General features: G+C 38.8%; 35 non-coding genes across 35 annotated transcripts; all 35 read right to left on the bottom strand.

Annotated features, from left to right (window-relative positions):
- Positions 1–337: 337 nt before the first annotated feature.
- Positions 338–410, bottom strand: trnav-cac (transfer RNA valine (anticodon CAC)). The gene has a single exon. It is a non-coding gene; the product is annotated as a tRNA-Val (tRNA).
- Positions 411–861: 451 nt separating this feature from the next.
- Positions 862–934, bottom strand: trnav-cac (transfer RNA valine (anticodon CAC)). Its single transcript has one exon. It is a non-coding gene; the product is annotated as a tRNA-Val (tRNA).
- Positions 935–1,387: 453 nt separating this feature from the next.
- Positions 1,388–1,460, bottom strand: trnav-cac (transfer RNA valine (anticodon CAC)). Its single transcript has one exon. It is a non-coding gene; the product is annotated as a tRNA-Val (tRNA).
- Positions 1,461–1,913: 453 nt separating this feature from the next.
- On the bottom strand, positions 1,914–1,986 carry trnav-cac (transfer RNA valine (anticodon CAC)). The gene has a single exon. It is a non-coding gene; the product is annotated as a tRNA-Val (tRNA).
- A 453-nt stretch (positions 1,987–2,439) lies between these two features.
- trnav-cac (transfer RNA valine (anticodon CAC)) lies at positions 2,440–2,512 on the bottom strand. The gene has a single exon. It is a non-coding gene; the product is annotated as a tRNA-Val (tRNA).
- Positions 2,513–2,965: 453 nt separating this feature from the next.
- Positions 2,966–3,038, bottom strand: trnav-cac (transfer RNA valine (anticodon CAC)). The gene has a single exon. It is a non-coding gene; the product is annotated as a tRNA-Val (tRNA).
- A 453-nt stretch (positions 3,039–3,491) lies between these two features.
- trnav-cac (transfer RNA valine (anticodon CAC)) lies at positions 3,492–3,564 on the bottom strand. Its single transcript has one exon. It is a non-coding gene; the product is annotated as a tRNA-Val (tRNA).
- Positions 3,565–4,015: 451 nt separating this feature from the next.
- On the bottom strand, positions 4,016–4,088 carry trnav-cac (transfer RNA valine (anticodon CAC)). Its single transcript has one exon. It is a non-coding gene; the product is annotated as a tRNA-Val (tRNA).
- A 453-nt stretch (positions 4,089–4,541) lies between these two features.
- trnav-cac (transfer RNA valine (anticodon CAC)) lies at positions 4,542–4,614 on the bottom strand. The gene has a single exon. It is a non-coding gene; the product is annotated as a tRNA-Val (tRNA).
- A 1,505-nt stretch (positions 4,615–6,119) lies between these two features.
- On the bottom strand, positions 6,120–6,192 carry trnav-cac (transfer RNA valine (anticodon CAC)). Its single transcript has one exon. It is a non-coding gene; the product is annotated as a tRNA-Val (tRNA).
- A 451-nt stretch (positions 6,193–6,643) lies between these two features.
- On the bottom strand, positions 6,644–6,716 carry trnav-cac (transfer RNA valine (anticodon CAC)). The gene has a single exon. It is a non-coding gene; the product is annotated as a tRNA-Val (tRNA).
- Positions 6,717–7,693: 977 nt separating this feature from the next.
- On the bottom strand, positions 7,694–7,766 carry trnav-cac (transfer RNA valine (anticodon CAC)). Its single transcript has one exon. It is a non-coding gene; the product is annotated as a tRNA-Val (tRNA).
- Positions 7,767–11,375: 3,609 nt separating this feature from the next.
- Positions 11,376–11,448, bottom strand: trnav-cac (transfer RNA valine (anticodon CAC)). Its single transcript has one exon. It is a non-coding gene; the product is annotated as a tRNA-Val (tRNA).
- A 451-nt stretch (positions 11,449–11,899) lies between these two features.
- On the bottom strand, positions 11,900–11,972 carry trnav-cac (transfer RNA valine (anticodon CAC)). Its single transcript has one exon. It is a non-coding gene; the product is annotated as a tRNA-Val (tRNA).
- A 451-nt stretch (positions 11,973–12,423) lies between these two features.
- Positions 12,424–12,496, bottom strand: trnav-cac (transfer RNA valine (anticodon CAC)). The gene has a single exon. It is a non-coding gene; the product is annotated as a tRNA-Val (tRNA).
- A 451-nt stretch (positions 12,497–12,947) lies between these two features.
- On the bottom strand, positions 12,948–13,020 carry trnav-cac (transfer RNA valine (anticodon CAC)). Its single transcript has one exon. It is a non-coding gene; the product is annotated as a tRNA-Val (tRNA).
- Positions 13,021–13,999: 979 nt separating this feature from the next.
- trnav-cac (transfer RNA valine (anticodon CAC)) lies at positions 14,000–14,072 on the bottom strand. Its single transcript has one exon. It is a non-coding gene; the product is annotated as a tRNA-Val (tRNA).
- Positions 14,073–14,523: 451 nt separating this feature from the next.
- On the bottom strand, positions 14,524–14,596 carry trnav-cac (transfer RNA valine (anticodon CAC)). Its single transcript has one exon. It is a non-coding gene; the product is annotated as a tRNA-Val (tRNA).
- A 453-nt stretch (positions 14,597–15,049) lies between these two features.
- trnav-cac (transfer RNA valine (anticodon CAC)) lies at positions 15,050–15,122 on the bottom strand. Its single transcript has one exon. It is a non-coding gene; the product is annotated as a tRNA-Val (tRNA).
- Positions 15,123–15,575: 453 nt separating this feature from the next.
- Positions 15,576–15,648, bottom strand: trnav-cac (transfer RNA valine (anticodon CAC)). Its single transcript has one exon. It is a non-coding gene; the product is annotated as a tRNA-Val (tRNA).
- A 979-nt stretch (positions 15,649–16,627) lies between these two features.
- Positions 16,628–16,700, bottom strand: trnav-cac (transfer RNA valine (anticodon CAC)). The gene has a single exon. It is a non-coding gene; the product is annotated as a tRNA-Val (tRNA).
- A 451-nt stretch (positions 16,701–17,151) lies between these two features.
- Positions 17,152–17,224, bottom strand: trnav-cac (transfer RNA valine (anticodon CAC)). Its single transcript has one exon. It is a non-coding gene; the product is annotated as a tRNA-Val (tRNA).
- Positions 17,225–17,677: 453 nt separating this feature from the next.
- On the bottom strand, positions 17,678–17,750 carry trnav-cac (transfer RNA valine (anticodon CAC)). Its single transcript has one exon. It is a non-coding gene; the product is annotated as a tRNA-Val (tRNA).
- A 977-nt stretch (positions 17,751–18,727) lies between these two features.
- trnav-cac (transfer RNA valine (anticodon CAC)) lies at positions 18,728–18,800 on the bottom strand. Its single transcript has one exon. It is a non-coding gene; the product is annotated as a tRNA-Val (tRNA).
- A 2,031-nt stretch (positions 18,801–20,831) lies between these two features.
- trnav-cac (transfer RNA valine (anticodon CAC)) lies at positions 20,832–20,904 on the bottom strand. The gene has a single exon. It is a non-coding gene; the product is annotated as a tRNA-Val (tRNA).
- A 451-nt stretch (positions 20,905–21,355) lies between these two features.
- trnav-cac (transfer RNA valine (anticodon CAC)) lies at positions 21,356–21,428 on the bottom strand. Its single transcript has one exon. It is a non-coding gene; the product is annotated as a tRNA-Val (tRNA).
- Positions 21,429–21,879: 451 nt separating this feature from the next.
- On the bottom strand, positions 21,880–21,952 carry trnav-cac (transfer RNA valine (anticodon CAC)). The gene has a single exon. It is a non-coding gene; the product is annotated as a tRNA-Val (tRNA).
- Positions 21,953–22,403: 451 nt separating this feature from the next.
- On the bottom strand, positions 22,404–22,476 carry trnav-cac (transfer RNA valine (anticodon CAC)). The gene has a single exon. It is a non-coding gene; the product is annotated as a tRNA-Val (tRNA).
- Positions 22,477–23,455: 979 nt separating this feature from the next.
- On the bottom strand, positions 23,456–23,528 carry trnav-cac (transfer RNA valine (anticodon CAC)). The gene has a single exon. It is a non-coding gene; the product is annotated as a tRNA-Val (tRNA).
- A 453-nt stretch (positions 23,529–23,981) lies between these two features.
- trnav-cac (transfer RNA valine (anticodon CAC)) lies at positions 23,982–24,054 on the bottom strand. Its single transcript has one exon. It is a non-coding gene; the product is annotated as a tRNA-Val (tRNA).
- A 445-nt stretch (positions 24,055–24,499) lies between these two features.
- Positions 24,500–24,572, bottom strand: trnav-cac (transfer RNA valine (anticodon CAC)). Its single transcript has one exon. It is a non-coding gene; the product is annotated as a tRNA-Val (tRNA).
- Positions 24,573–25,551: 979 nt separating this feature from the next.
- On the bottom strand, positions 25,552–25,624 carry trnav-cac (transfer RNA valine (anticodon CAC)). The gene has a single exon. It is a non-coding gene; the product is annotated as a tRNA-Val (tRNA).
- A 453-nt stretch (positions 25,625–26,077) lies between these two features.
- trnav-cac (transfer RNA valine (anticodon CAC)) lies at positions 26,078–26,150 on the bottom strand. Its single transcript has one exon. It is a non-coding gene; the product is annotated as a tRNA-Val (tRNA).
- Positions 26,151–26,601: 451 nt separating this feature from the next.
- Positions 26,602–26,674, bottom strand: trnav-cac (transfer RNA valine (anticodon CAC)). Its single transcript has one exon. It is a non-coding gene; the product is annotated as a tRNA-Val (tRNA).
- A 451-nt stretch (positions 26,675–27,125) lies between these two features.
- On the bottom strand, positions 27,126–27,198 carry trnav-cac (transfer RNA valine (anticodon CAC)). The gene has a single exon. It is a non-coding gene; the product is annotated as a tRNA-Val (tRNA).
- Positions 27,199–27,368: the final 170 nt, after the last annotated feature.

Below are 27,368 nucleotides of genomic sequence, written 5' to 3' on the forward strand. Positions count from 1 at the left end.
TAATCCATCGATTCTCTGTTGTTTCTGTGGTGTAGTGGTTATCACGTTTGCCTAACACGCAAAAGGTCCTCGGTTCAAAACTGAGCAGAAACAATGTTTTCACTGAAAGCACGCTTTCAATCACCAAAGAATAGTGAGTCTGGGTCACGTAAACTTTCCCAGAAACAAGGTATTTTTCTGGAATAAATTACTCACGCTAATTATCGGGAGATAGAGACTTTGAAGAAACAACCAACTTTTGAACTTTCTGATATCAGTGTTGAGTCACAAAGAGAAGATTTACACAATTTGACATGCGACAAGTGCGTTATGTTTTTTGTTGCAATCCCAAAAGCCCTGTTTCTGCCCAGTTTCGAACTGGGGACCTTTCGCGTGTGAGGCGAACGTGATGGCCACTACACCACAGAAACCCGACGGGAGATGACTGCCATATTAATAACAGTTAATGCTAAGTTACAGAAACTGCAAATGTTTTTTATATTGGAGCATGAAATAAATAAATAAATGAATTAATGAATGAATTCATTAATCCAGTGATTCTCTGTTGTTTCTGTGGTGGAGTGGTTATCACGTTTGCCTAACACGCAAAAGGTCCTCGGTTCAAAACCGAGCAGAAACAACGTTTTCACTGAAAGCACGCTTACAATCACCAAAGAACTGTGAGTCTGGGTCACGTAAACTTTCCCAGAAACATGGGATTTTTCTGGAATAAATTACTCACGCTAATTATCGGGAGATAGAGACTTTGAAGAAACAACCAACTTTTGAACTTTCTGATATCAGTGTTGAGTCACAAAGAGAAGATTTACACAATTTGACATGCGACAAATGCGTTGTTTTTTGTTGCAATCCCAAAAGCCCTGTTTCTGCCCAGTTTCGAACTGGGGACCTTTCGCGTGTGAGGCGAACGTGATAGCCACTACACCACAGAAACCGGAAGGGAGGTGACTGCCATATTAATAACAGTTAATGCTAAGTTACAGAAACTGCAAATGTTTTTTATATTGGAGCATGAAATAAATAAATAAATGAATTAATGAATGAATTAATTAATCCATCGATTCTCTGTTGTTTCTGTGGTGTAGTGGTTATCACGTTTGCCTAACACGCAAAAGGTCCTCGGTTCAAAACCGAGCAGAAACAATGTTTTCACTGAAAGCACGCTTTCAATCACCAAAGAATAGTGAGTCTGGGTCACGTAAACTTTCCCAGAAACAAGGTATTTTTCTGGAATAAATTACTCACGCTAATTATCGGGAGATAGAGACTTTGAAGAAACAACCAACTTTTGAACTTTCTGATATCAGTGTTGAGTCACAAAGAGAAGATTTACACAATTTGACATGCGACAAATGCGTTATGTTTTTTGTTGCAATCCCAAAAGCCCTGTTTCTGCCCAGTTTCGAACTGGGGACCTTTCGCGTGTGAGGCGAACGTGATGGCCACTACACCACAGAAACCCGACGGGAGATGACTGCCATATTAATAACAGTTAATGCTAAGTTACAGAAACTGCAAATGTTTTTTATATTGGAGCATGAAATAAATAAATAAATGAATTAATGAATGAATTCATTAATCCAGTGATTCTCTGTTGTTTCTGTGGTGGAGTGGTTATCACGTTTGCCTAACACGCAAAAGGTCCTCGGTTCAAAACCGAGCAGAAACAACGTTTTCACTGAAAGCACGCTTACAATCACCAAAGAACTGTGAGTCTGGGTCACGTAAACTTTCCCAGAAACATGGGATTTTTCTGGAATAAATTACTCACGCTAATTATCGGGAGATAGAGACTTTGAAGAAACAACCAACTTTTGAACTTTCTGATATCAGTGTTGAGTCACAAAGAGAAGATTTACACAATTTGACATGCGACAAATGCGTTATGTTTTTTGTTGCAATCCCAAAAGCCCTGTTTCTGCCCAGTTTCGAACTGGGGACCTTTCGCGTGTGAGGCGAACGTGATGGCCACTACACCACAGAAACCCGACGGCAGATGACTGCCATATTAATAACAGTTAATGCTAAGTTACAGAAACTGCAAATGTTTTTTATATAGGAGCATGAAATAAATAAATAAATGAATTAATGAATGAATTAATTAATCCATAGATTCTCTGTTGTTTCTGTGGTGTAGTGGTCATCACGTTTGCCAAACACGCAAAAGGTCCTTGGTTCAAAACCGAGCAGAAACAATGCTTTCACTGAAAGCACGCTTTCAATCACCAAAGAATAGTGAGTCTGGGTCACGTAAACTTTCCCAGAAACAAGGTATTTTTCTGGAATAAATTACTCACGCTAATTATCGGGAGATAGAGACTTTGAAGAAACAACCAACTTTTGAACTTTCTGATATCAGTGTTGAGTCACAAAGAGAAGATTTACACAATTTGACATGCGAGAAATGCGCTATGTTTTTTGTTGCAATCCCAAAAGCCCTGTTTCTGCCCAGTTTCGAACTGGGGACCTTTCGCGTGTGAGGCGAACGTGATGGCCACTACACCACAGAAACCCGACGGGAGATGACTGCCATATTAATAACAGTTAATGCTAAGTTACAGAAACTGCAAATGTTTTTTATATTGGAGCATGAAATAAATAAATAAATGAATTAATGAATGAATTCATTAATCCAGTGATTCTCTGTTGTTTCTGTGGTGGAGTGGTTATCACGTTTGCCTAACACGCAAAAGGTCCTCGGTTCAAAACCGAGCAGAAACAACGTTTTCACTGAAAGCACGCTTACAATCACCAAAGAACTGTGAGTCTGGGTCACGTAAACTTTCCCAGAAACATGGGATTTTTCTGGAATAAATTACTCACGCTAATTATCGGGAGATAGAGACTTTGAAGAAACAACCAACTTTTGAACTTTCTGATATCAGTGTTGAGTCACAAAGAGAAGATTTACACAATTTGACATGCGACAAATGCGTTATGTTTTTTGTTGCAATCCCAAAAGCCCTGTTTCTGCCCAGTTTCGAACTGGGGACCTTTCGCGTGTGAGGCGAACGTGATGGCCACTACACCACAGAAACCCGACGGCAGATGACTGCCATATTAATAACAGTTAATGCTAAGTTACAGAAACTGCAAATGTTTTTTATATAGGAGCATGAAATAAATAAATAAATGAATTAATGAATGAATTAATTAATCCATAGATTCTCTGTTGTTTCTGTGGTGTAGTGGTCATCACGTTTGCCAAACACGCAAAAGGTCCTTGGTTCAAAACCGAGCAGAAACAATGCTTTCACTGAAAGCACGCTTTCAATCACCAAAGAATAGTGAGTCTGGGTCACGTAAACTTTCCCAGAAACAAGGTATTTTTCTGGAATAAATTACTCACGCTAATTATCGGGAGATAGAGACTTTGAAGAAACAACCAACTTTTGAACTTTCTGATATCAGTGTTGAGTCACAAAGAGAAGATTTACACAATTTGACATGCGAGAAATGCGCTATGTTTTTTGTTGCAATCCCAAAAGCCCTGTTTCTGCCCAGTTTCGAACTGGGGACCTTTCGCGTGTGAGGCGAACGTGATGGCCACTACACCACAGAAACCCGACGGGAGATGACTGCCATATTAATAACAGTTAATGCTAAGTTACAGAAACTGCAAATGTTTTTTATATTGGAGCATGAAATAAATAAATAAATGAATTAATGAATGAATTCATTAATCCAGTGATTCTCTGTTGTTTCTGTGGTGGAGTGGTTATCACGTTTGCCTAACACGCAAAAGGTCCTCGGTTCAAAACCGAGCAGAAACAACGTTTTCACTGAAAGCACGCTTACAATCACCAAAGAACTGTGAGTCTGGGTCACGTAAACTTTCCCAGAAACATGGGATTTTTCTGGAATAAATTACTCACGCTAATTATCGGGAGATAGAGACTTTGAAGAAACAACCAACTTTTGAACTTTCTGATATCAGTGTTGAGTCACAAAGAGAAGATTTACACAATTTGACATGCGACAAATGCGTTGTTTTTTGTTGCAATCCCAAAAGCCCTGTTTCTGCCCAGTTTCGAACTGGGGACCTTTCGCGTGTGAGGCGAACGTGATAGCCACTACACCACAGAAACCGGAAGGGAGGTGACTGCCATATTAATAACAGTTAATGCTAAGTTACAGAAACTGCAAATGTTTTTTATATTGGAGCATGAAATAAATAAATAAATGAATTAATGAATGAATTAATTAATCCATCGATTCTCTGTTGTTTCTGTGGTGTAGTGGTTATCACGTTTGCCTAACACGCAAAAGGTCCTCGGTTCAAAACCGAGCAGAAACAATGTTTTCACTGAAAGCACGCTTTCAATCACCAAAGAATAGTGAGTCTGGGTCACGTAAACTTTCCCAGAAACAAGGTATTTTTCTGGAATAAATTACTCACGCTAATTATCGGGAGATAGAGACTTTGAAGAAACAACCAACTTTTGAACTTTCTGATATCAGTGTTGAGTCACAAAGAGAAGATTTACACAATTTGACATGCGACAAATGCGTTATGTTTTTTGTTGCAATCCCAAAAGCCCTGTTTCTGCCCAGTTTCGAACTGGGGACCTTTCGCGTGTGAGGCGAACGTGATGGCCACTACACCACAGAAACCCGACGGGAGATGACTGCCATATTAATAACAGTTAATGCTAAGTTACAGAAACTGCAAATGTTTTTTATATTGGAGCATGAAATAAATAAATAAATGAATTAATGAATGAATTCATTAATCCAGTGATTCTCTGTTGTTTCTGTGGTGGAGTGGTTATCACGTTTGCCTAACACGCAAAAGGTCCTCGGTTCAAAACCGAGCAGAAACAACGTTTTCACTGAAAGCACGCTTACAATCACCAAAGAACTGTGAGTCTGGGTCACGTAAACTTTCCCAGAAACATGGGATTTTTCTGGAATAAATTACTCACGCTAATTATCGGGAGATAGAGACTTTGAAGAAACAACCAACTTTTGAACTTTCTGATATCAGTGTTGAGTCACAAAGAGAAGATTTACACAATTTGACATGCGACAAGTGCGTTATGTTTTTTGTTGCAATCCCAATAGCCCTGTTTCTGCCCAGTTTCAAACTGGGGACCTTTCGCGTGTGAGGCGAACGTAATAGCCACTACACCACAGAAACCCGACGGGCGATGACTACCATATTAATAACAGTTAATGCTAAGTTACAGAAACTGCAAATGTTTTTTATATTGGAGCATGAAATAAATAAATAAATGAATTAATGAATGAATTAATTAATCCATCGATTCTCTGTTGTTTCTGTGGTGTAGTGGTTATCACGTTTGCCTAACACGCAAAAGGTCCTCGGTTCAAAACTGAGCAGAAACAATGTTTTCACTGAAAGCACGCTTTCAATCACCAAAGAATAGTGAGTCTGGGTCACGTAAACTTTCCCAGAAACAAGGTATTTTTCTGGAATAAATTACTCACGCTAATTATCGGGAGATAGAGACTTTGAAGAAACAACCAACTTTTGAACTTTCTGATATCAGTGTTGAGTCACAAAGAGAAGATTTACACAATTTGACATGCGACAAGTGCGTTATGTTTTTTGTTGCAATCCCAATAGCCCTGTTTCTGCCCAGTTTCAAACTGGGGACCTTTCGCGTGTGAGGCGAACGTAATAGCCACTACACCACAGAAACCCGACGGGCGATGACTACCATATTAATAACAGTTAATGCTAAGTTACAGAAACTGCAAATGTTTTTTATATTGGAGCATGAAATAAATAAATAAATGAATTAATGAATGAATTAATTAATCCATCGATTCTCTGTTGTTTCTGTGGTGTAGTGGTTATCACGTTTGCCTAACACGCAAAAGGTCCTCGGTTCAAAACTGAGCAGAAACAATGTTTTCACTGAAAGCACGCTTTCAATCACCAAAGAATAGTGAGTCTGGGTCACGTAAACTTTCCCAGAAACAAGGTATTTTTCTGGAATAAATTACTCACGCTAATTATCGGGAGATAGAGACTTTGAAGAAACAACCAACTTTTGAACTTTCTGATATCAGTGTTGAGTCACAAAGAGAAGATTTACACAATTTGACATGCGAGAAATGCGCTATGTTTTTTGTTGCAATCCCAAAAGCCCTGTTTCTGCCCAGTTTCGAACTGGGGACCTTTCGCGTGTGAGGCGAACGTGATGGCCACTACACCACAGAAACCCGACGGGAGATGACTGCCATATTAATAACAGTTAATGCTAAGTTACAGAAACTGCAAATGTTTTTTATATTAGAGCATGAAATAAATAAATAAATGAATTAATGAATGAATTCATTAATCCAGTGATTCTCTGTTGTTTCTGTGGTGGAGTGGTTATCACGTTTGCCTAACACGCAAAAGGTCCTCGGTTCAAAACCGAGCAGAAACAACGTTTTCACTGAAAGCACGCTTACAATCACCAAAGAACTGTGAGTCTGGGTCACGTAAACTTTCCCAGAAACATGGGATTTTTCTGGAATAAATTACTCACGCTAATTATCGGGAGATAGAGACTTTGAAGAAACAACCAACTTTTGAACTTTCTGATATCAGTGTTGAGTCACAAAGAGAAGATTTACACAATTTGACATGCGACAAATGCGTTGTTTTTTGTTGCAATCCCAAAAGCCCTGTTTCTGCCCAGTTTCGAACTGGGGACCTTTCGCGTGTGAGGCGAACGTGATAGCCACTACACCACAGAAACCGGAAGGGAGATGACTGCCATATTAATAACAGTTAATGCTAAGTTACAGAAACTGCAAATGTTTTTTATATTGGAGCATGAAATAAATAAATAAATGAATTAATGAATGAATTAATTAATCCATCGATTCTCTGTTGTTTCTGTGGTGTAGTGGTTATCACGTTTGCCTAACACGCAAAAGGTCCTTGGTTCAAAACCGAGCAGAAACAATGTTTTCACTGAAAGCACGCTTTCAATCACCAAAGAATAGTGAGTCTGGGTCACGTAAACTTTCCCAGAAACAAGGTATTTTTCTGGAATAAATTACTCACGCTAATTATCGGGAGATAGAGACTTTGAAGAAACAACCAACTTTTGAACTTTCTGATATCAGTGTTGAGTCACAAAGAGAAGATTTACACAATTTGACATGCGACAAATGCGTTATGTTTTTTGTTGCAATCCCAAAAGCCCTGTTTCTGCCCAGTTTCGAACTGCGGACCTTTCGCGTGTGAGGCGAACGTGATGGCCACTACACCACAGAAACCCGACGGGAGATGACTGCCATATTAATAACAGTTAATGCTAAGTTACAGAAACTGCAAATGTTTTTTATATTGGAGCATGAAATAAATAAATAAATGAATTAATGAATGAATTCATTAATCCAGTGATTCTCTGTTGTTTCTGTGGTGGAGTGGTTATCACGTTTGCCTAACACGCAAAAGGTCCTCGGTTCAAAACCGAGCAGAAACAACGTTTTCACTGAAAGCACGCTTACAATCACCAAAGAACTGTGAGTCTGGGTCACGTAAACTTTCCCAGAAACATGGGATTTTTCTGGAATAAATTACTCACGCTAATTATCGGGAGATAGAGACTTTGAAGAAACAACCAACTTTTGAACTTTCTGATATCAGTGTTGAGTCACAAAGAGAAGATTTACACAATTTGACATGCGACAAATGCGTTGTTTTTTGTTGCAATCCCAAAAGCCCTGTTTCTGCCCAGTTTCGAACTGGGGACCTTTCGCGTGTGAGGCGAACGTGATAGCCACTACACCACAGAAACCGGAAGGGAGATGACTGCCATATTAATAACAGTTAATGCTAAGTTACAGAAACTGCAAATGTTTTTTATATTGGAGCATGAAATAAATAAATAAATGAATTAATGAATGAATTAATTAATCCATCGATTCTCTGTTGTTTCTGTGGTGTAGTGGTTATCACGTTTGCCTAACACGCAAAAGGTCCTTGGTTCAAAACCGAGCAGAAACAATGTTTTCACTGAAAGCACGCTTTCAATCACCAAAGAATAGTGAGTCTGGGTCACGTAAACTTTCCCAGAAACAAGGTATTTTTCTGGAATAAATTACTCACGCTAATTATCGGGAGATAGAGACTTTGAAGAAACAACCAACTTTTGAACTTTCTGATATCAGTGTTGAGTCACAAAGAGAAGATTTACACAATTTGACATGCGACAAATGCGTTATGTTTTTTGTTGCAATCCCAAAAGCCCTGTTTCTGCCCAGTTTCGAACTGCGGACCTTTCGCGTGTGAGGCGAACGTGATGGCCACTACACCACAGAAACCCGACGGGAGATGACTGCCATATTAATAACAGTTAATGCTAAGTTACAGAAACTGCAAATGTTTTTTATATTGGAGCATGAAATAAATAAATAAATGAATTAATGAATGAATTCATTAATCCAGTGATTCTCTGTTGTTTCTGTGGTGGAGTGGTTATCACGTTTGCCTAACACGCAAAAGGTCCTCGGTTCAAAACCGAGCAGAAACAACGTTTTCACTGAAAGCACGCTTACAATCACCAAAGAACTGTGAGTCTGGGTCACGTAAACTTTCCCAGAAACATGGGATTTTTCTGGAATAAATTACTCACGCTAATTATCGGGAGATAGAGACTTTGAAGAAACAACCAACTTTTGAACTTTCTGATATCAGTGTTGAGTCACAAAGAGAAGATTTACACAATTTGACATGCGACAAGTGCGTTATGTTTTTTGTTGCAATCCCAATAGCCCTGTTTCTGCCCAGTTTCAAACTGGGGACCTTTCGCGTGTGAGGCGAACGTAATAGCCACTACACCACAGAAACCCGACGGGCGATGACTACCATATTAATAACAGTTAATGCTAAGTTACAGAAACTGCAAATGTTTTTTATATTGGAGCATGAAATAAATAAATAAATGAATTAATGAATGAATTAATTAATCCATCGATTCTCTGTTGTTTCTGTGGTGTAGTGGTTATCACGTTTGCCTAACACGCAAAAGGTCCTCGGTTCAAAACTGAGCAGAAACAATGTTTTCACTGAAAGCACCCTTTCAATCACCAAAGAATAGTGAGTCTGGGTCACGTAAACTTTCCCAGAAACAAGGTATTTTTCTGGAATAAATTACTCACGCTAATTATCGGGAGATAGAGACTTTGAAGAAACAACCAACTTTTGAACTTTCTGATATCAGTGTTGAGTCACAAAGAGAAGATTTACACAATTTGACATGCGACAAGTGCGTTATGTTTTTTGTTGCAATCCCAATAGCCCTGTTTCTGCCCAGTTTCAAACTGGGGACCTTTCGCGTGTGAGGCGAACGTAATAGCCACTACACCACAGAAACCCGACGGGCGATGACTACCATATTAATAACAGTTAATGCTAAGTTACAGAAACTGCAAATGTTTTTTATATTGGAGCATGAAATAAATAAATAAATGAATTAATGAATGAATTAATTAATCCATCGATTCTCTGTTGTTTCTGTGGTGTAGTGGTTATCACGTTTGCCTAACACGCAAAAGGTCCTCGGTTCAAAACTGAGCAGAAACAATGTTTTCACTGAAAGCACGCTTTCAATCACCAAAGAATAGTGAGTCTGGGTCACGTAAACTTTCCCAGAAACAAGGTATTTTTCTGGAATAAATTACTCACGCTAATTATCGGGAGATAGAGACTTTGAAGAAACAACCAACTTTTGAACTTTCTGATATCAGTGTTGAGTCACAAAGAGAAGATTTACACAATTTGACATGCGACAAGTGCGTTATGTTTTTTGTTGCAATCCCAATAGCCCTGTTTCTGCCCAGTTTCAAACTGGGGACCTTTCGCGTGTGAGGCGAACGTAATAGCCACTACACCACAGAAACCCGACGGGCGATGACTACCATATTAATAACAGTTAATGCTAAGTTACAGAAACTGCAAATGTTTTTTATATTGGAGCATGAAATAAATAAATAAATGAATTAATGAATGAATTAATTAATCCATCGATTCTCTGTTGTTTCTGTGGTGTAGTGGTTATCACGTTTGCCTAACACGCAAAAGGTCCTCGGTTCAAAACTGAGCAGAAACAATGTTTTCACTGAAAGCACGCTTTCAATCACCAAAGAATAGTGAGTCTGGGTCACGTAAACTTTCCCAGAAACAAGGTATTTTTCTGGAATAAATTACTCACGCTAATTATCGGGAGATAGAGACTTTGAAGAAACAACCAACTTTTGAACTTTCTGATATCAGTGTTGAGTCACAAAGAGAAGATTTACACAATTTGACATGCGACAAATGCGTTATGTTTTTTGTTGCAATCCCAAAAGCCCTGTTTCTGCCCAGTTTCGAACTGCGGACCTTTCGCGTGTGAGGCGAACGTGATGGCCACTACACCACAGAAACCCGACGGGAGATGACTGCCATATTAATAACAGTTAATGCTAAGTTACAGAAACTGCAAATGTTTTTTATATTGGAGCATGAAATAAATAAATAAATGAATTAATGAATGAATTCATTAATCCAGTGATTCTCTGTTGTTTCTGTGGTGGAGTGGTTATCACGTTTGCCTAACACGCAAAAGGTCCTCGGTTCAAAACCGAGCAGAAACAACGTTTTCACTGAAAGCACGCTTACAATCACCAAAGAACTGTGAGTCTGGGTCACGTAAACTTTCCCAGAAACATGGGATTTTTCTGGAATAAATTACTCACGCTAATTATCGGGAGATAGAGACTTTGAAGAAACAACCAACTTTTGAACTTTCTGATATCAGTGTTGAGTCACAAAGAGAAGATTTACACAATTTGACATGCGACAAGTGCGTTATGTTTTTTGTTGCAATCCCAATAGCCCTGTTTCTGCCCAGTTTCAAACTGGGGACCTTTCGCGTGTGAGGCGAACGTAATAGCCACTACACCACAGAAACCCGACGGGCGATGACTACCATATTAATAACAGTTAATGCTAAGTTACAGAAACTGCAAATGTTTTTTATATTGGAGCATGAAATAAATAAATAAATGAATTAATGAATGAATTAATTAATCCATCGATTCTCTGTTGTTTCTGTGGTGTAGTGGTTATCACGTTTGCCTAACACGCAAAAGGTCCTCGGTTCAAAACTGAGCAGAAACAATGCTTTCACTGAAAGCACGCTTTCAATCACCAAAGAATAGTGAGTCTGGGTCACGTAAACTTTCCCAGAAACAAAGTATTTTTCTGGAATAAATTACTCACGCTAATTATCGGGAGATAGAGACTTTGAAGAAACAACCAACTTTTTAACTTTCTGATATCAGTGTTGAGTCACAAAGAGAAGATTTACACAATTTGACATGCGAGAAATGCGCTATGTTTTTTGTTGCAATCCCAAAAGCCCTGTTTCTGCCCAGTTTCGAACTGGGGACCTTTCGCGTGTGAGGCGAACGTGATGGCCACTACACCACAGAAACCCGACGGGAGATGACTGCCATATTAATAACAGTTAATGCTAAGTTACAGAAACTGCAAATGTTTTTTATATTGGAGCATGAAATAAATAAATAAATGAATTAATGAATGAATTCATTAATCCAGTGATTCTCTGTTGTTTCTGTGGTGGAGTGGTTATCACGTTTGCCTAACACGCAAAAGGTCCTCGGTTCAAAACCGAGCAGAAACAACGTTTTCACTGAAAGCACGCTTACAATTACCAAAGAACTGTGAGTCTGGGTCACGTAAACTTTCCCAGAAACATGGGATTTTTCTGGAATAAATTACTCACGCTAATTATCGGGAGATAGAGACTTTGAAGAAACAACCAACTTTTGAACTTTCTGATATCAGTGTTGAGTCACAAAGAGAAGATTTACACAATTTGACATGCGACAAATGCGTTGTTTTTTGTTGCAATCCCAAAAGCCCTGTTTCTGCCCAGTTTCGAACTGGGGACCTTTCGCGTGTGAGGCGAACGTGATAGCCACTACACCACAGAAACCCGAAGGGAGATGACTGCCATATTAATAACAGTTAATGCTAAGTTACAGAAACTGCAAATGTTTTTTATATTGGAGCATGAAATAAATAAATAAATGAATTAATGAATGAATTAATTAATCCATCGATTCTCTGTTGTTTCTGTGGTGTAGTGGTTATCACGTTTGCCTAACACGCAAAAGGTCCTCGGTTCAAAACCGAGCAGAAACAATGTTTTCACTGAAAGCACGCTTTCAATCACCAAAGAATAGTGAGTCTGGGTCACGTAAACTTTCCCAGAAACAAGGTATTTTTCTGGAATAAATTACTCACTCTAATTATCGGGAGATAGAGACTTTGAAGAAACAACCAACTTTTGAACTTTCTGATATCAGTGTTGAGTCACAAAGAGAAGATTTACACAATTTGACATGCGACAAATGCGTTGTTTTTTGTTGCAATCCCAAAAGCCCTGTTTCTGCCCAGTTTCGAACTGGGGACCTTTCGCGTGTGAGGCGAACGTGATAGCCACTACACCACAGAAACCCGAAGGGAGATGACTGCCATATTAATAACAGTTAATGCTAAGTTACAGAAACTGCAAATGTTTTTTATATTGGAGCATGAAATAAATAAATAAATGAATTAATGAATGAATTAATTAATCCATTGATTCTCTGTTGTTTCTGTGGTGTAGTGGTTATCACGTTTGCCTAACACGCAAAAGGTCCTCGGTTCAAAACCGAGCAGAAACAATGTTTTCACTGAAAGCACGCTTTCAATCACCAAAGAATAGTGAGTCTGGGTCACGTAAACTTTCCCAGAAACAAGGTATTTTTCTGGAATAAATTACTCACTCTAATTATCGGGAGATAGAGACTTTGAAGAAACAACCAACTTTTGAACTTTCTGATATCAGTGTTGAGTCACAAAGAGAAGATTTACACAATTTGACATGCGACAAATGCGTTGTTTTTTGTTGCAATCCCAAAAGCCCTGTTTCTGCCCAGTTTCGAACTGGGGACCTTTCGCGTGTGAGGCGAACGTGATAGCCACTACACCACAGAAACCCGAAGGGAGATGACTGCCATATTAATAACAGTTAATGCTAAGTTACAGAAACTGCAAATGTTTTTTATATTGGAGCATGAAATAAATAAATAAATGAATTAATGAATGAATTCATTAATCCAGTGATTCTCTGTTGTTTCTGTGGTGGAGTGGTTATCACGTTTGCCTAACACGCAAAAGGTCCTCGGTTCAAAACCGAGCAGAAACAACGTTTTCACTGAAAGCACGCTTACAATCACCAAAGAACTGTGAGTCTGGGTCACGTAAACTTTCCCAGAAACATGGGATTTTTCTGGAATAAATTACTCACGCTAATTATCGGGAGATAGAGACTTTGAAGAAACAACCAACTTTTGAACTTTCTGATATCAGTGTTGAGTCACAAAGAGAAGATTTACACAATTTGACATGCGACAAGTGCGTTATGTTTTTTGTTGCAATCCCAATAGCCCTGTTTCTGCCCAGTTTCAAACTGGGGACCTTTCGCGTGTGAGGCGAACGTAATAGCCACTACACCACAGAAACCCGACGGGCGATGACTACCATATTAATAACAGTTAATGCTAAGTTACAGAAACTGCAAATGTTTTTTATATAGGAGCATGAAATAAATAAATAAATGAATTAATGAATGAATTAATTAATCCATCGATTCTCTGTTGTTTCTGTGGTGTAGTGGTTATCACGTTTGCCTAACACGCAAAAGGTCCTCGGTTTAAAACTGAGCAGAAACAATGTTTTCACTGAAAGCACGCTTTCAATCACCAAAGAATAGTGAGTCTGGGTCACGTAAACTTTCCCAGAAACAAGGTATTTTTCTGGAATAAATTACTCACGCTAATTATCGGGAGATAGAGACTTTGAAGAAACAACCAACTTTTGAACTTTCTGATATCAGTGTTGAGTCACAAAGAGAAGATTTACACAATTTGACATGCGAGAAATGCGTTATGTTTTTTGTTGCAATCCCAAAAGCCCTGTTTCTGCCCAGTTTCGAACTGGGGACCTTTCGCGTGTGAGGCGAACGTGATGGCCACTACACCACAGAAACCCGACGGGAGATGACTGCCATATTAATAACAGTTAATGCTAAGTTACAGAAACTGCAAATGTTTTTTATATTGGAGCATGAAATAAATAAATAAATGAATTAATGAATGAATTCATTAATCCAGTGATTCTCTGTTGTTTCTGTGGTGGAGTGGTTATCACGTTTGCCTAACACGCAAAAGGTCCTCGGTTCAAAACCGAGCAGAAACAACGTTTTCACTGAAAGCACGCTTACAATCACCAAAGAACTGTGAGTCTGGGTCACGTAAACTTTCCCAGAAACATGGGATTTTTCTGGAATAAATTACTCACGCTAATTATCGGGAGATAGAGACTTTGAAGAAACAACCAACTTTTGAACTTTCTGATATCAGTGTTGAGTCACAAAGAGAAGATTTACACAATTTGACATGCGACAAATGCGTTGTTTTTTGTTGCAATCCCAAAAGCCCTGTTTCTGCCCAGTTTCGAACTGGGGACCTTTCGCGTGTGAGGCGAACGTGATAGCCACTACACCACAGAAACCGGAAGGGAGGTGACTGCCATATTAATAACAGTTAATGCTAAGTTACAGAAACTGCAAATGTTTTTTATATTGGAGCATGAAATAAATAAATAAATGAATTAATGAATGAATTAATTAATCCATCGATTCTCTGTTGTTTCTGTGGTGTAGTGGTTATCACGTTTGCCTAACACGCAAAAGGTCCTCGGTTCAAAACCGAGCAGAAACAATGTTTTCACTGAAAGCACGCTTTCAATCACCAAAGAATAGTGAGTCTGGGTCACGTAAACTTTCCCAGAAACAAGGTATTTTTCTGGAATAAATTACTCACGCTAATTATCGGGAGATAGAGACTTTGAAGAAACAACCAACTTTTGAACTTTCTGATATCAGTGTTGAGTCACAAAGAGAAGATTTACACAATTTGACATGCGACAAATGCGTTATGTTTTTTGTTGCAATCCCAAAAGCCCTGTTTCTGCCCAGTTTCGAACTGGGGACCTTTCGCGTGTGAGGCGAACGTGATGGCCACTACACCACAGAAACCCGACGGGAGATGACTGCCATATTAATAACAGTTAATGCTAAGTTACAGAAACTGCAAATGTTTTTTATATTGGAGCATGAAATAAATAAATAAATGAATTAATGAATGAATTCATTAATCCAGTGATTCTCTGTTGTTTCTGTGGTGGAGTGGTTATCACGTTTGCCTAACACGCAAAAGGTCCTCGGTTCAAAACCGAGCAGAAACAACGTTTTCACTGAAAGCACGCTTACAATCACCAAAGAACTGTGAGTCTGGGTCACGTAAACTTTCCCAGAAACATGGGATTTTTCTGGAATAAATTACTCACGCTAATTATCGGGAGATAGAGACTTTGAAGAAACAACCAACTTTTGAACTTTCTGATATCAGTGTTGAGTCACAAAGAGAAGATTTACACAATTTGACATGCGACAAATGCGTTATGTTTTTTGTTGCAATCCCAAAAGCCCTGTTTCTGCCCAGTTTCGAACTGGGGACCTTTCGCGTGTGAGGCGAACGTGATGGCCACTACACCACAGAAACCCGACGGCAGATGACTGCCATATTAATAACAGTTAATGCTAAGTTACAGAAACTGCAAATGTTTTTTATATAGGAGCATGAAATAAATAAATAAATGAATTAATGAATGAATTAATTAATCCATAGATTCTCTGTTGTTTCTGTGGTGTAGTGGTCATCACGTTTGCCAAACACGCAAAAGGTCCTTGGTTCAAAACCGAGCAGAAACAATGCTTTCACTGAAAGCACGCTTTCAATCACCAAAGAATAGTGAGTCTGGGTCACGTAAACTTTCCCAGAAACAAGGTATTTTTCTGGAATAAATTACTCACGCTAATTATCGGGAGATAGAGACTTTGAAGAAACAACCAACTTGTGAACTTTCTGATATCAGTGTTGAGTCACAAAGAGAAGATTTACACAATTTGACATGCGACAAGTGCGTTATGTTTTTTGTTGCAATCCCAATAGCCCTGTTTCTGCCCAGTTTCAAACTGGGGACCTTTCGCGTGTGAGGCGAACGTAATAGCCACTACACCACAGAAACCCGACGGGCGATGACTACCATATTAATAACAGTTAATGCTAAGTTACAGAAACTGCAAATGTTTTTTATATTGGAGCATGAAATAAATAAATAAATGAATTAATGAATGAATTAATTAATCCATCGATTCTCTGTTGTTTCTGTGGTGTAGTGGTTATCACGTTTGCCTAACACGCAAAAGGTCCTCGGTTCAAAACCGAGCAGAAACAATGTTTTCACTGAAAGCACGCTTTCAATCACCAAAGAATAGTGAGTCTGGGTCACGTAAACTTTCCCAGAAACAAGGTATTTTTCTGGAATAAATTACTCACGCTAATTATCGGGAGATAGAGACTTTGAAGAAACAACCAACTTTTGAACTTTCTGATATCAGTGTTGAGTCACAAAGAGAAGATTTACACAATTTGACATGCGAGAAATGCGCTATGTTTTTTGTTGCAATCCCAAAAGCCCTGTTTCTGCCCAGTTTCGAACTGGGGACCTTTCGCGTGTGAGGCGAACGTGATGGCCACTACACCACAGAAACCCGACGGGAGATGACTGCCATATTAATAACAGTTAATGCTAAGTTACAGAAACTGCAAATGTTTTTTATATTGGAGCATGAAATAAATAAATAAATGAATTAATGAATGAATTCATTAATCCAGTGATTCTCTGTTGTTTCTGTGGTGGAGTGGTTATCACGTTTGCCTAACACGCAAAAGGTCCTCGGTTCAAAACCGAGCAGAAACAACGTTTTCACTGAAAGCACGCTTACAATCACCAAAGAACTGTGAGTCTGGGTCACGTAAACTTTCCCAGAAACATGGGATTTTTCTGGAATAAATTACTCACGCTAATTATCGGGAGATAGAGACTTTGAAGAAACAACCAACTTTTGAACTTTCTGATATCAGTGTTGAGTCACAAAGAGAAGATTTACACAATTTGACATGCGACAAATGCGTTGTTTTTTGTTGCAATCCCAAAAGCCCTGTTTCTGCCCAGTTTCGAACTGGGGACCTTTCGCGTGTGAGGCGAACGTGATAGCCACTACACCACAGAAACCGGAAGGGAGATGACTGCCATATTAATAACAGTTAATGCTAAGTTACAGAAACTGCAAATGTTTTTTATATTGGAGCATGAAATAAATAAATAAATGAATTAATGAATGAATTAATTAATCCATCGATTCTCTGTTGTTTCTGTGGTGTAGTGGTTATCACCTTTGCCTAACACGCAAAAGGTCCTCGGTTCAAAACCGAGCAGAAACAATGTTTTCACTGAAAGCACGCTTTCAATCACCAAAGAATAGTGAGTCTGGGTCACGTAAACTTTCCCAGAAACAAGGTATTTTTCTGGAATAAATTACTCACGCTAATTATCGGGAGATAGAGACTTTGAAGAAACAACCAACTTTTGAACTTTCTGATATCAGTGTTGAGTCACAAAGAGAAGATTTACACAATTTGACATGCGACAAATGCGTTATGTTTTTTGTTGCAATCCCAAAAGCCCTGTTTCTGCCCAGTTTCGAACTGGGGACCTTTCGCGTGTGAGGCGAACGTGATGGCCACTACACCACAGAAACCCGACGGGAGATGACTGCCATATTAATAACAGTTAATGCTAAGTTACAGAAACTGCAAATGTTTTTTATATTGGAGCATGAAATAAATAAATAAATGAATTAATGAATGAATTCATTAATCCAGTGATTCTCTGTTGTTTCTGTGGTGGAGTGGTTATCACGTTTGCCTAACACGCAAAAGGTCCTCGGTTCAAAACCGAGCAGAAACAACGTTTTCACTGAAAGCACGCTTACAATCACCAAAGAACTGTGAGTCTGGGTCACGTAAACTTTCCCAGAAACATGGGATTTTTCTGGAATAAATTACTCACGCTAATTATCGGGAGATAGAGACTTTGAAGAAACAACCAACTTTTGAACTTTCTGATATCAGTGTTGAGTCACAAAGAGAAGATTTACACAATTTGACATGCGACAAATGCGTTGTTTTTTGTTGCAATCCCAAAAGCCCTGTTCCTGCCCAGTTTCGAACTGGGGACCTTTCGCGTGTGAGGCGAACGTGATAGCCACTACACCACAGAAACCGGAAGGGAGGCGACTGCCATATTAATAACAGTTAATGCTAAGTTACAGAAACTGCAAATGTTTTTTATATTGGAGCATGAAATAAATAAATAAATGAATTAATGAATGAATTAATTAATCCATCGATTCTCTGTTGTTTCTGTGGTGTAGTGGTTATCACGTTTGCCTAACACGCAAAAGGTCCTCGGTTCAAAACCGAGCAGAAACAATGTTTTCACTGAAAGCACGCTTTCAATCACCAAAGAATAGTGAGTCTGGGTCACGTAAACTTTCCCAGAAACAAGGTATTTTTCTGGAATAAATTACTCACGCTAATTATCGGGAGATAGAGACTTTGAAGAAACAACCAACTTTTGAACTTTCTGATATCAGTGTTGAGTCACAAAGAGAAGATTTACACAATTTGACAAGCGACAAATGCGTTATGTTTTTTGTTGCAATCCCAAAAGCCCTGTTTCTGCCCAGTTTCGAACTGGGGACCTTTCGCGTGTGAGGCGAACGTGATGGCCACTACACCACAGAAACCCGACGGGAGATGACTGCCATATTAATAACAGTTAATGCTAAGTTACAGAAACTGCAAATGTTTTTTATATTGGAGCATGAAATAAATAAATAAATGAATTAATGAATGAATTCATTAATCCAGTGATTCTCTGTTGTTTCTGTGGTGGAGTGGTTATCACGTTTGCCTAACACGCAAAAGGTCCTCGGTTCAAAACCGAGCAGAAACAACGTTTTCACTGAAAGCACGCTTACAATCACCAAAGAACTGTGAGTCTGGGTCACGTAAACTTTCCCAGAAACATGGGATTTTTCTGGAATAAATTACTCACGCTAATTATCGGGAGATAGAGACTTTGAAGAAACAACCAACTTTTGAACTTTCTGATATCAGTGTTGAGTCACAAAGAGAAGATTTACACAATTTGACATGCGACAAGTGCGTTATGTTTTTTGTTGCAATCCCAATAGCCCTGTTTCTGCCCAGTTTCAAACTGGGGACCTTTCGCGTGTGAGGCGAACGTAATAGCCACTACACTACAGAAACCCGACGGGCGATGACTACCATATTAATAACAGTTAATGCTAAGTTACAGAAACTGCAAATGTTTTTTATATTGGAGCATGAAATAAATAAATAAATGAATTAATGAATGAATTAATTAATCCATCGATTCTCTGTTGTTTCTGTGGTGTAGTGGTTATCACGTTTGCCTAACACGCAAAAGGTCCTCGGTTCAAAACTGAGCAGAAACAATGTTTTCACTGAAAGCACGCTTTCAATCACCAAAGAATAGTGAGTCTGGGTCACGTAAACTTTCCCAGAAACAAGGTATTTTTCTGGAATAAATTACTCACGCTAATTATCGGGAGATAGAGACTTTGAAGAAACAACCAACTTTTGAACTTTCTGATATCAGTGTTGAGTCACAAAGAGAAGATTTACACAATTTGACATGCGAGAAATGCGCTATGTTTTTTGTTGCAATCCCAAAAGCCCTGTTTCTGCCCAGTTTCGAACTGGGGACCGTTCGCGTGTGAGGCGAACGTGATGGCCACTACACCACAGAAACCCGACGGGAGATGACTGCCATATTAATAACAGTTAATGCTAAGTTACAGAAACTGCAAATGTTTTTTATATTAGAGCATGAAATAAATAAATAAATGAATTAATGAATGAATTCATTAATCCAGTGATTCTCTGTTGTTTCTGTGGTGGAGTGGTTATCACGTTTGCCTAACACGCAAAAGGTCCTCGGTTCAAAACCGAGCAGAAACAACGTTTTCACTGAAAGCACGCTTACAATCACCAAAGAACTGTGAGTCTGGGTCACGTAAACTTTCCCAGAAACATGGGATTTTTCTGGAATAAATTACTCACGCTAATTATCGGGAGATAGAGACTTTGAAGAAACAACCAACTTTTGAACTTTCTGATATCAGTGTTGAGTCACAAAGAGAAGATTTACACAATTTGACATGCGACAAGTGCGTTATGTTTTTTGTTGCAATCCCAATAGCCCTGTTTCTGCCCAGTTTCAAACTGGGGACCTTTCGCGTGTGAGGCGAACGTAATAGCCACTACACCACAGAAACCCGACGGGCGATGACTACCATATTAATAACAGTTAATGCTAAGTTACAGAAACTGCAAATGTTTTTTATATTGGAGCATGAAATAAATAAATAAATGAATTAATGAATGAATTAATTAATCCATCGATTCTCTGTTGTTTCTGTGGTGTAGTGGTTATCACGTTTGCCTAACACGCAAAAGGTCCTTGGTTCAAAACCGAGCAGAAACAATGCTTTCACTGAAAGCACGCTTTCAATCACCAAAGAATAGTGAGTCTGGGTCACGTAAACTTTCCCAGAAACAAAGTATTTTTCTGGAATAAATTACTCACGCTAATTATCGGGAGATAGAGACTTTGAAGAAACAACCAACTTTTTAACTTTCTGATATCAGTGTTGAGTCACAAAGAGAAGATTTACACAATTTGACATGCGAGAAATGCGCTATGTTTTTTGTTGCAATCCCAAAAGCCCTGTTTCTGCCCAGTTTCGAACTGGGGACCTTTCGCGTGTGAGGCGAACGTGATGGCCACTACACCACAGAAACCCGACGGGAGATGACTGCCATATTAATAACAGTTAATGCTAAGTTACAGAAACTGCAAATGTTTTTTATATTGGAGCATGAAATAAATAAATAAATGAATTAATGAATGAATTCATTAATCCAGTGATTCTCTGTTGTTTCTGTGGTGGAGTGGTTATCACGTTTGCCTAACACGCAAAAGGTCCTCGGTTCAAAACCGAGCAGAAACAACGTTTTCACTGAAAGCACGCTTACAATTACCAAAGAACTGTGAGTCTGGGTCACGTAAACTTTCCCAGAAACATGGGATTTTTCTGGAATAAATTACTCACGCTAATTATCGGGAGATAGAGACTTTGAAGAAACAACCAACTTTTGAACTTTCTGATATCAGTGTTGAGTCACAAAGAGAAGATTTACACAATTTGACATGCGACAAATGCGTTGTTTTTTGTTGCAATCCCAAAAGCCCTGTTTCTGCCCAGTTTCGAACTGGGGACCTTTCGCGTGTGAGGCGAACGTGATAGCCACTACACCACAGAAACCCGAAGGGAGATGACTGCCATATTAATAACAGTTAATGCTAAGTTACAGAAACTGCAAATGTTTTTTATATTGGAGCATGAAATAAATAAATAAATGAATTAATGAATGAATTAATTAATCCATCGATTCTCTGTTGTTTCTGTGGTGTAGTGGTTATCACGTTTGCCTAACACGCAAAAGGTCCTCGGTTCAAAACCGAGCAGAAACAATGTTTTCACTGAAAGCACGCTTTCAATCACCAAAGAATAGTGAGTCTGGGTCACGTAAACTTTCCCAGAAACAAGGTATTTTTCTGGAATAAATTACTCACTCTAATTATCGGGAGATAGAGACTTTGAAGAAACAACCAACTTTTGAACTTTCTGATATCAGTGTTGAGTCACAAAGAGAAGATTTACACAATTTGACATGCGACAAATGCGTTGTTTTTTGTTGCAATCCCAAAAGCCCTGTTTCTGCCCAGTTTCGAACTGGGGACCTTTCGCGTGTGAGGCGAACGTGATAGCCACTACACCACAGAAACCCGAAGGGAGATGACTGCCATATTAATAACAGTTAATGCTAAGTTACAGAAACTGCAAATGTTTTTTATATTGGAGCATGAAATAAATAAATAAATGAATTAATGAATGAATTAATTAATGCATCGATTCTCTGTTGTTTCTGTGGTGTAGTGGTTATCACGTTTGCCTAACACGCAAAAGGTCCTCGGTTCAAAACCGAGCAGAAACAATGTTTTCACTGAAAGCACGCTTTCAATCACCAAAGAATAGTGAGTCTGGGTCACGTAAACTTTCCCAGAAACAAGGTATTTTTCTGGAATAAATTACTCACTCTAATTATCGGGAGATAGAGACTTTGAAGAAACAACCAACTTTTGAACTTTCTGATATCAGTGTTGAGTCACAAAGAGAAGATTTACACAATTTGACATGCGACAAATGCGTTGTTTTTTGTTGCAATCCCAAAAGCCCTGTTTCTGCCCAGTTTCGAACTGGGGACCTTTCGCGTGTGAGGCGAACGTGATAGCCACTACACCACAGAAACCCGAAGGGAGATGACTGCCATATTAATAACAGTTAATGCTAAGTTACAGAAACTGCAAATGTTTTTTATATTGGAGCATGAAATAAATAAATAAATGAATTAATGAATGAATTCATTAATCCAGTGATTCTCTGTTGTTTCTGTGGTGGAGTGGTTATCACGTTTGCCTAACACGCAAAAGGTCCTCGGTTCAAAACCGAGCAGAAACAACGTTTTCACTGAAAGCACGCTTACAATCACCAAAGAACTGTGAGTCTGGGTCACGTAAACTTTCCCAGAAACATGGGATTTTTCTGGAATAAATTACTCACGCTAATTATCGGGAGATAGAGACTTTGAAGAAACAACCAACTTTTGAACTTTCTGATATCAGTGTTGAGTCACAAAGAGAAGATTTACACAATTTGACATGCGACAAGTGCGTTATGTTTTTTGTTGCAATCCCAATAGCCCTGTTTCTGCCCAGTTTCAAACTGGGGACCTTTCGCGTGTGAGGCGAACGTAATAGCCACTACACCACAGAAACCCGACGGGCGATGACTACCATATTAATAACAGTTAATGCTAAGTTACAGAAACTGCAAATGTTTTTTATATAGGAGCATGAAATAAATAAATAAATGAATTAATGAATGAATTAATTAATCCATCGATTCTCTGTTGTTTCTGTGGTGTAGTGGTTATCACGTTTGCCTAACACGCAAAAGGTCCTCGGTTCAAAACTGAGCAGAAACAATGTTTTCACTGAAAGCACGCTTTCAATCACCAAAGAATAGTGAGTCTGGGTCACGTAAACTTTCCCAGAAACAAGGTATTTTTCTGGAATAAATTACTCACGCTAATTATCGGGAGATAGAGACTTTGAAGAAACAACCAACTTTTGAACTTTCTGATATCAGTGTTGAGTCACAAAGAGAAGATTTACACAATTTGACATGCGAGAAATGCGTTATGTTTTTTGTTGCAATCCCAAAAGCCCTGTTTCTGCCCAGTTTCGAACTGGGGACCTTTCGCGTGTGAGGCGAACGTGATGGCCACTACACCACAGAAACCCGACGGGAGATGACTGCCATATTAATAACAGTTAATGCTAAGTTACAGAAACTGCAAATGTTTTTTATATTGGAGCATGAAATAAATAAATAAATGAATTAATGAATGAATTAATTAATCCATCGATTCTCTGTTGTTTCTGTGGTGTAGTGGTTATCACGTTTGCCTAACACGCAAAAGGTCCTCGGTTCAAAACCGAGCAGAAACAATGTTTTCACTGAAAGCACGCTTTCAATCACCAAAGAATAGTGAGTCTGGGTCACGTAAACTTTCCCAGAAACAAGGTATTTTTCTGGAATAAATTACTCACGCTAATTATCGGGAGATAGAGACTTTGAAGAAACAACCAACTTTTGAACTTTCTGATATCAGTGTTGAGTCACAAAGAGAAGATTTACACAATTTGACATGCGAGAAATGCGCTATGTTTTTTGTTGCAATCCCAAAAGCCCTGTTTCTGCCCAGTTTCGAACTGGGGACCTTTCGCGTGTGAGGCGAACGTGATGGCCACTACACCACAGAAACCCGACGGGAGATGACTGCCATATTAATAACAGTTAATGCTAAGTTACAGAAACTGCAAATGTTTTTTATATTGGAGCATGAAATAAATAAATAAATGAATTAATGAATGAATTCATTAATCCTCTGTTGTTTCTGTGGTGTAGTGGTTATCACGTTTGCCTAACACGCAAAAGGTCCTCGGTTCAAAACCGAGCAGAAACAATGTTTTCACTGAAAGCACGCTTTCAATCACCAAAGAATAGTGAGTCTGGGTCACGTAAACTTTCCCAGAAACAAGGTATTTTTCTGGAATAAATTACTCACGCTAATTATCGGGAGATAGAGACTTTGAAGAAACAACCAACTTTTGAACTTTCTGATATCAGTGTTGAGTCACAAAGAGAAGATTTACACAATTTGACATGCGAGAAATGCGCTATGTTTTTTGTTGCAATCCCAAAAGCCCTGTTTCTGCCCAGTTTCGAACTGGGGACCTTTCGCGTGTGAGGCGAACGTGATGGCCACTACACCACAGAAACCCGACGGGAGATGACTGCCATATTAATAACAGTTAATGCTAAGTTACAGAAACTGCAAATGTTTTTTATATTGGAGCATGAAATAAATAAATAAATGAATTAATGAATGAATTCATTAATCCAGTGATTCTCTGTTGTTTCTGTGGTGGAGTGGTTATCACGTTTGCCTAACACGCAAAAGGTCCTCGGTTCAAAACCGAGCAGAAACAACGTTTTCACTGAAAGCACGCTTACAATTACCAAAGAACTGTGAGTCTGGGTCACGTAAACTTTCCCAGAAACATGGGATTTTTCTGGAATAAATTACTCACGCTAATTATCGGGAGATAGAGACTTTGAAGAAACAACCAACTTTTGAACTTTCTGATATCAGTGTTGAGTCACAAAGAGAAGATTTACACAATTTGACATGCGACAAGTGCGTTATGTTTTTTGTTGCAATCCCAATAGCCCTGTTTCTGCCCAGTTTCAAACTGGGGACCTTTCGCGTGTGAGGCGAACGTAATAGCCACTACACCACAGAAACCCGACGGGCGATGACTACCATATTAATAACAGTTAATGCTAAGTTACAGAAACTGCAAATGTTTTTTATATAGGAGCATGAAATAAATAAATAAATGAATTAATGAATGAATTAATTAATCCATCGATTCTCTGTTGTTTCTGTGGTGTAGTGGTTATCACGTTTGCCTAACACGCAAAAGGTCCTCGGTTCAAAACTGAGCAGAAACAATGTTTTCACTGAAAGCACGCTTTCAATCACCAAAGAATAGTGAGTCTGGGTCACGTAAACTTTCCCAGAAACAAGGTATTTTTCTGGAATAAATTACTCACGCTAATTATCGGGAGATAGAGACTTTGAAGAAACAACCAACTTTTGAACTTTCTGATATCAGTGTTGAGTCACAAAGAGAAGATTTACACAATTTGACATGCGAGAAATGCGCTATGTTTTTTGTTGCAATCCCAAAAGCCCTGTTTCTGCCCAGTTTCGAACTGGGGACCTTTCGCGTGTGAGGCGAACGTGATGGCCACTACACCACAGAAACCCGACGGGAGATGACTGCCATATTAATAACAGTTAATGCTAAGTTACAGAAACTGCAAATGTTTTTTATATTGGAGCATGAAATAAATAAATAAATGAATTAATGAATGAATTCATTAATCCAGTGATTCTCTGTTGTTTCTGTGGTGGAGTGGTTATCACGTTTGCCTAACACGCAAAAGGTCCTCGGTTCAAAACCGAGCAGAAACAACGTTTTCACTGAAAGCACGCTTACAATTACCAAAGAACTGTGAGTCTGGGTCACGTAAACTTTCCCAGAAACATGGGATTTTTCTGGAATAAATTACTCACGCTAATTATCGGGAGATAGAGACTTTGAAGAAACAACCAACTTTTGAACTTTCTGATATCAGTGTTGAGTCACAAAGAGAAGATTTACACAATTTGACATGCGAGAAATGCGCTATGTTTTTTGTTGCAATCCCAAAAGCCCTGTTTCTGCCCAGTTTCGAACTGGGGACCTTTCGCGTGTGAGGCGAACGTGATGGCCACTACACCACAGAAACCCGACGGGAGATGACTGCCATATTAATAACAGTTAATGCTAAGTTACAGAAACTGCAAATGTTTTTTATATTGGAGCATGAAATAAATAAATAAATGAATTAATGAATGAATTCATTAATCCAGTGATTCTCTGTTGTTTCTGTGGTGGAGTGGTTATCACGTTTGCCTAACACGCAAAAGGTCCTCGGTTCAAAACCGAGCAGAAACAACGTTTTCACTGAAAGCACGCTTACAATTACCAAAGAACTGTGAGTCTGGGTCACGTAAACTTTCCCAGAAACATGGGATTTTTCTGGAATAAATTACTCACGCTAATTATCGGGAGATAGAGACTTTGAAGAAACAACCAACTTTTGAACTTTCTGATATCAGTGTTGAGTCACAAAGAGAAGATTTACACAATTTGACATGCGACAAATGCGTTGTTTTTTGTTGCAATCCCAAAAGCCCTGTTTCTGCCCAGTTTCGAACTGGGGACCTTTCGCGTGTGAGGCGAACGTGATAGCCACTACACCACAGAAACCCGAAGGGAGATGACTGCCATATTAATAACAGTTAATGCTAAGTTACAGAAACTGCAAATGTTTTTTATATTGGAGCATGAAATAAATAAATAAATGAATTAATGAATGAATTAATTAATCCATCGATTCTCTGTTGTTTCTGTGGTGTAGTGGTTATCACGTTTGCCTAACACGCAAAAGGTCCTCGGTTCAAAACCGAGCAGAAACAATGTTTTCACTGAAAGCACGCTTTCAATCACCAAAGAATAGTGAGTCTGGGTCACGTAAACTTTCCCAGAAACAAGGTATTTTTCTGGAATAAATTACTCACTCTAATTATCGGGAGATAGAGACTTTGAAGAAACAACCAACTTTTGAACTTTCTGATATCAGTGTTGAGTCACAAAGAGAAGATTTACACAATTTGACATGCGACAAATGCGTTGTTTTTTGTTGCAATCCCAAAAGCCCTGTTTCTGCCCAGTTTCGAACTGGGGACCTTTCGCGTGTGAGGCGAACGTGATAGCCACTACACCACAGAAACCCGAAGGGAGATGACTGCCATATTAATAACAGTTAATGCTAAGTTACAGAAACTGCAAATGTTTTTTATATTGGAGCATGAAATAAATAAATAAATGAATTAATGAATGAATTAATTAATCCATCGATTCTCTGTTGTTTCTGTGGTGTAGTGGTTATCACGTTTGCCTA

This window comes from Conger conger, chromosome 12 (genome assembly GCF_963514075.1).
Source record: "Conger conger chromosome 12, fConCon1.1, whole genome shotgun sequence".
NCBI classification, from domain to species: Eukaryota; Metazoa; Chordata; class Actinopteri; order Anguilliformes; family Congridae; genus Conger; species Conger conger.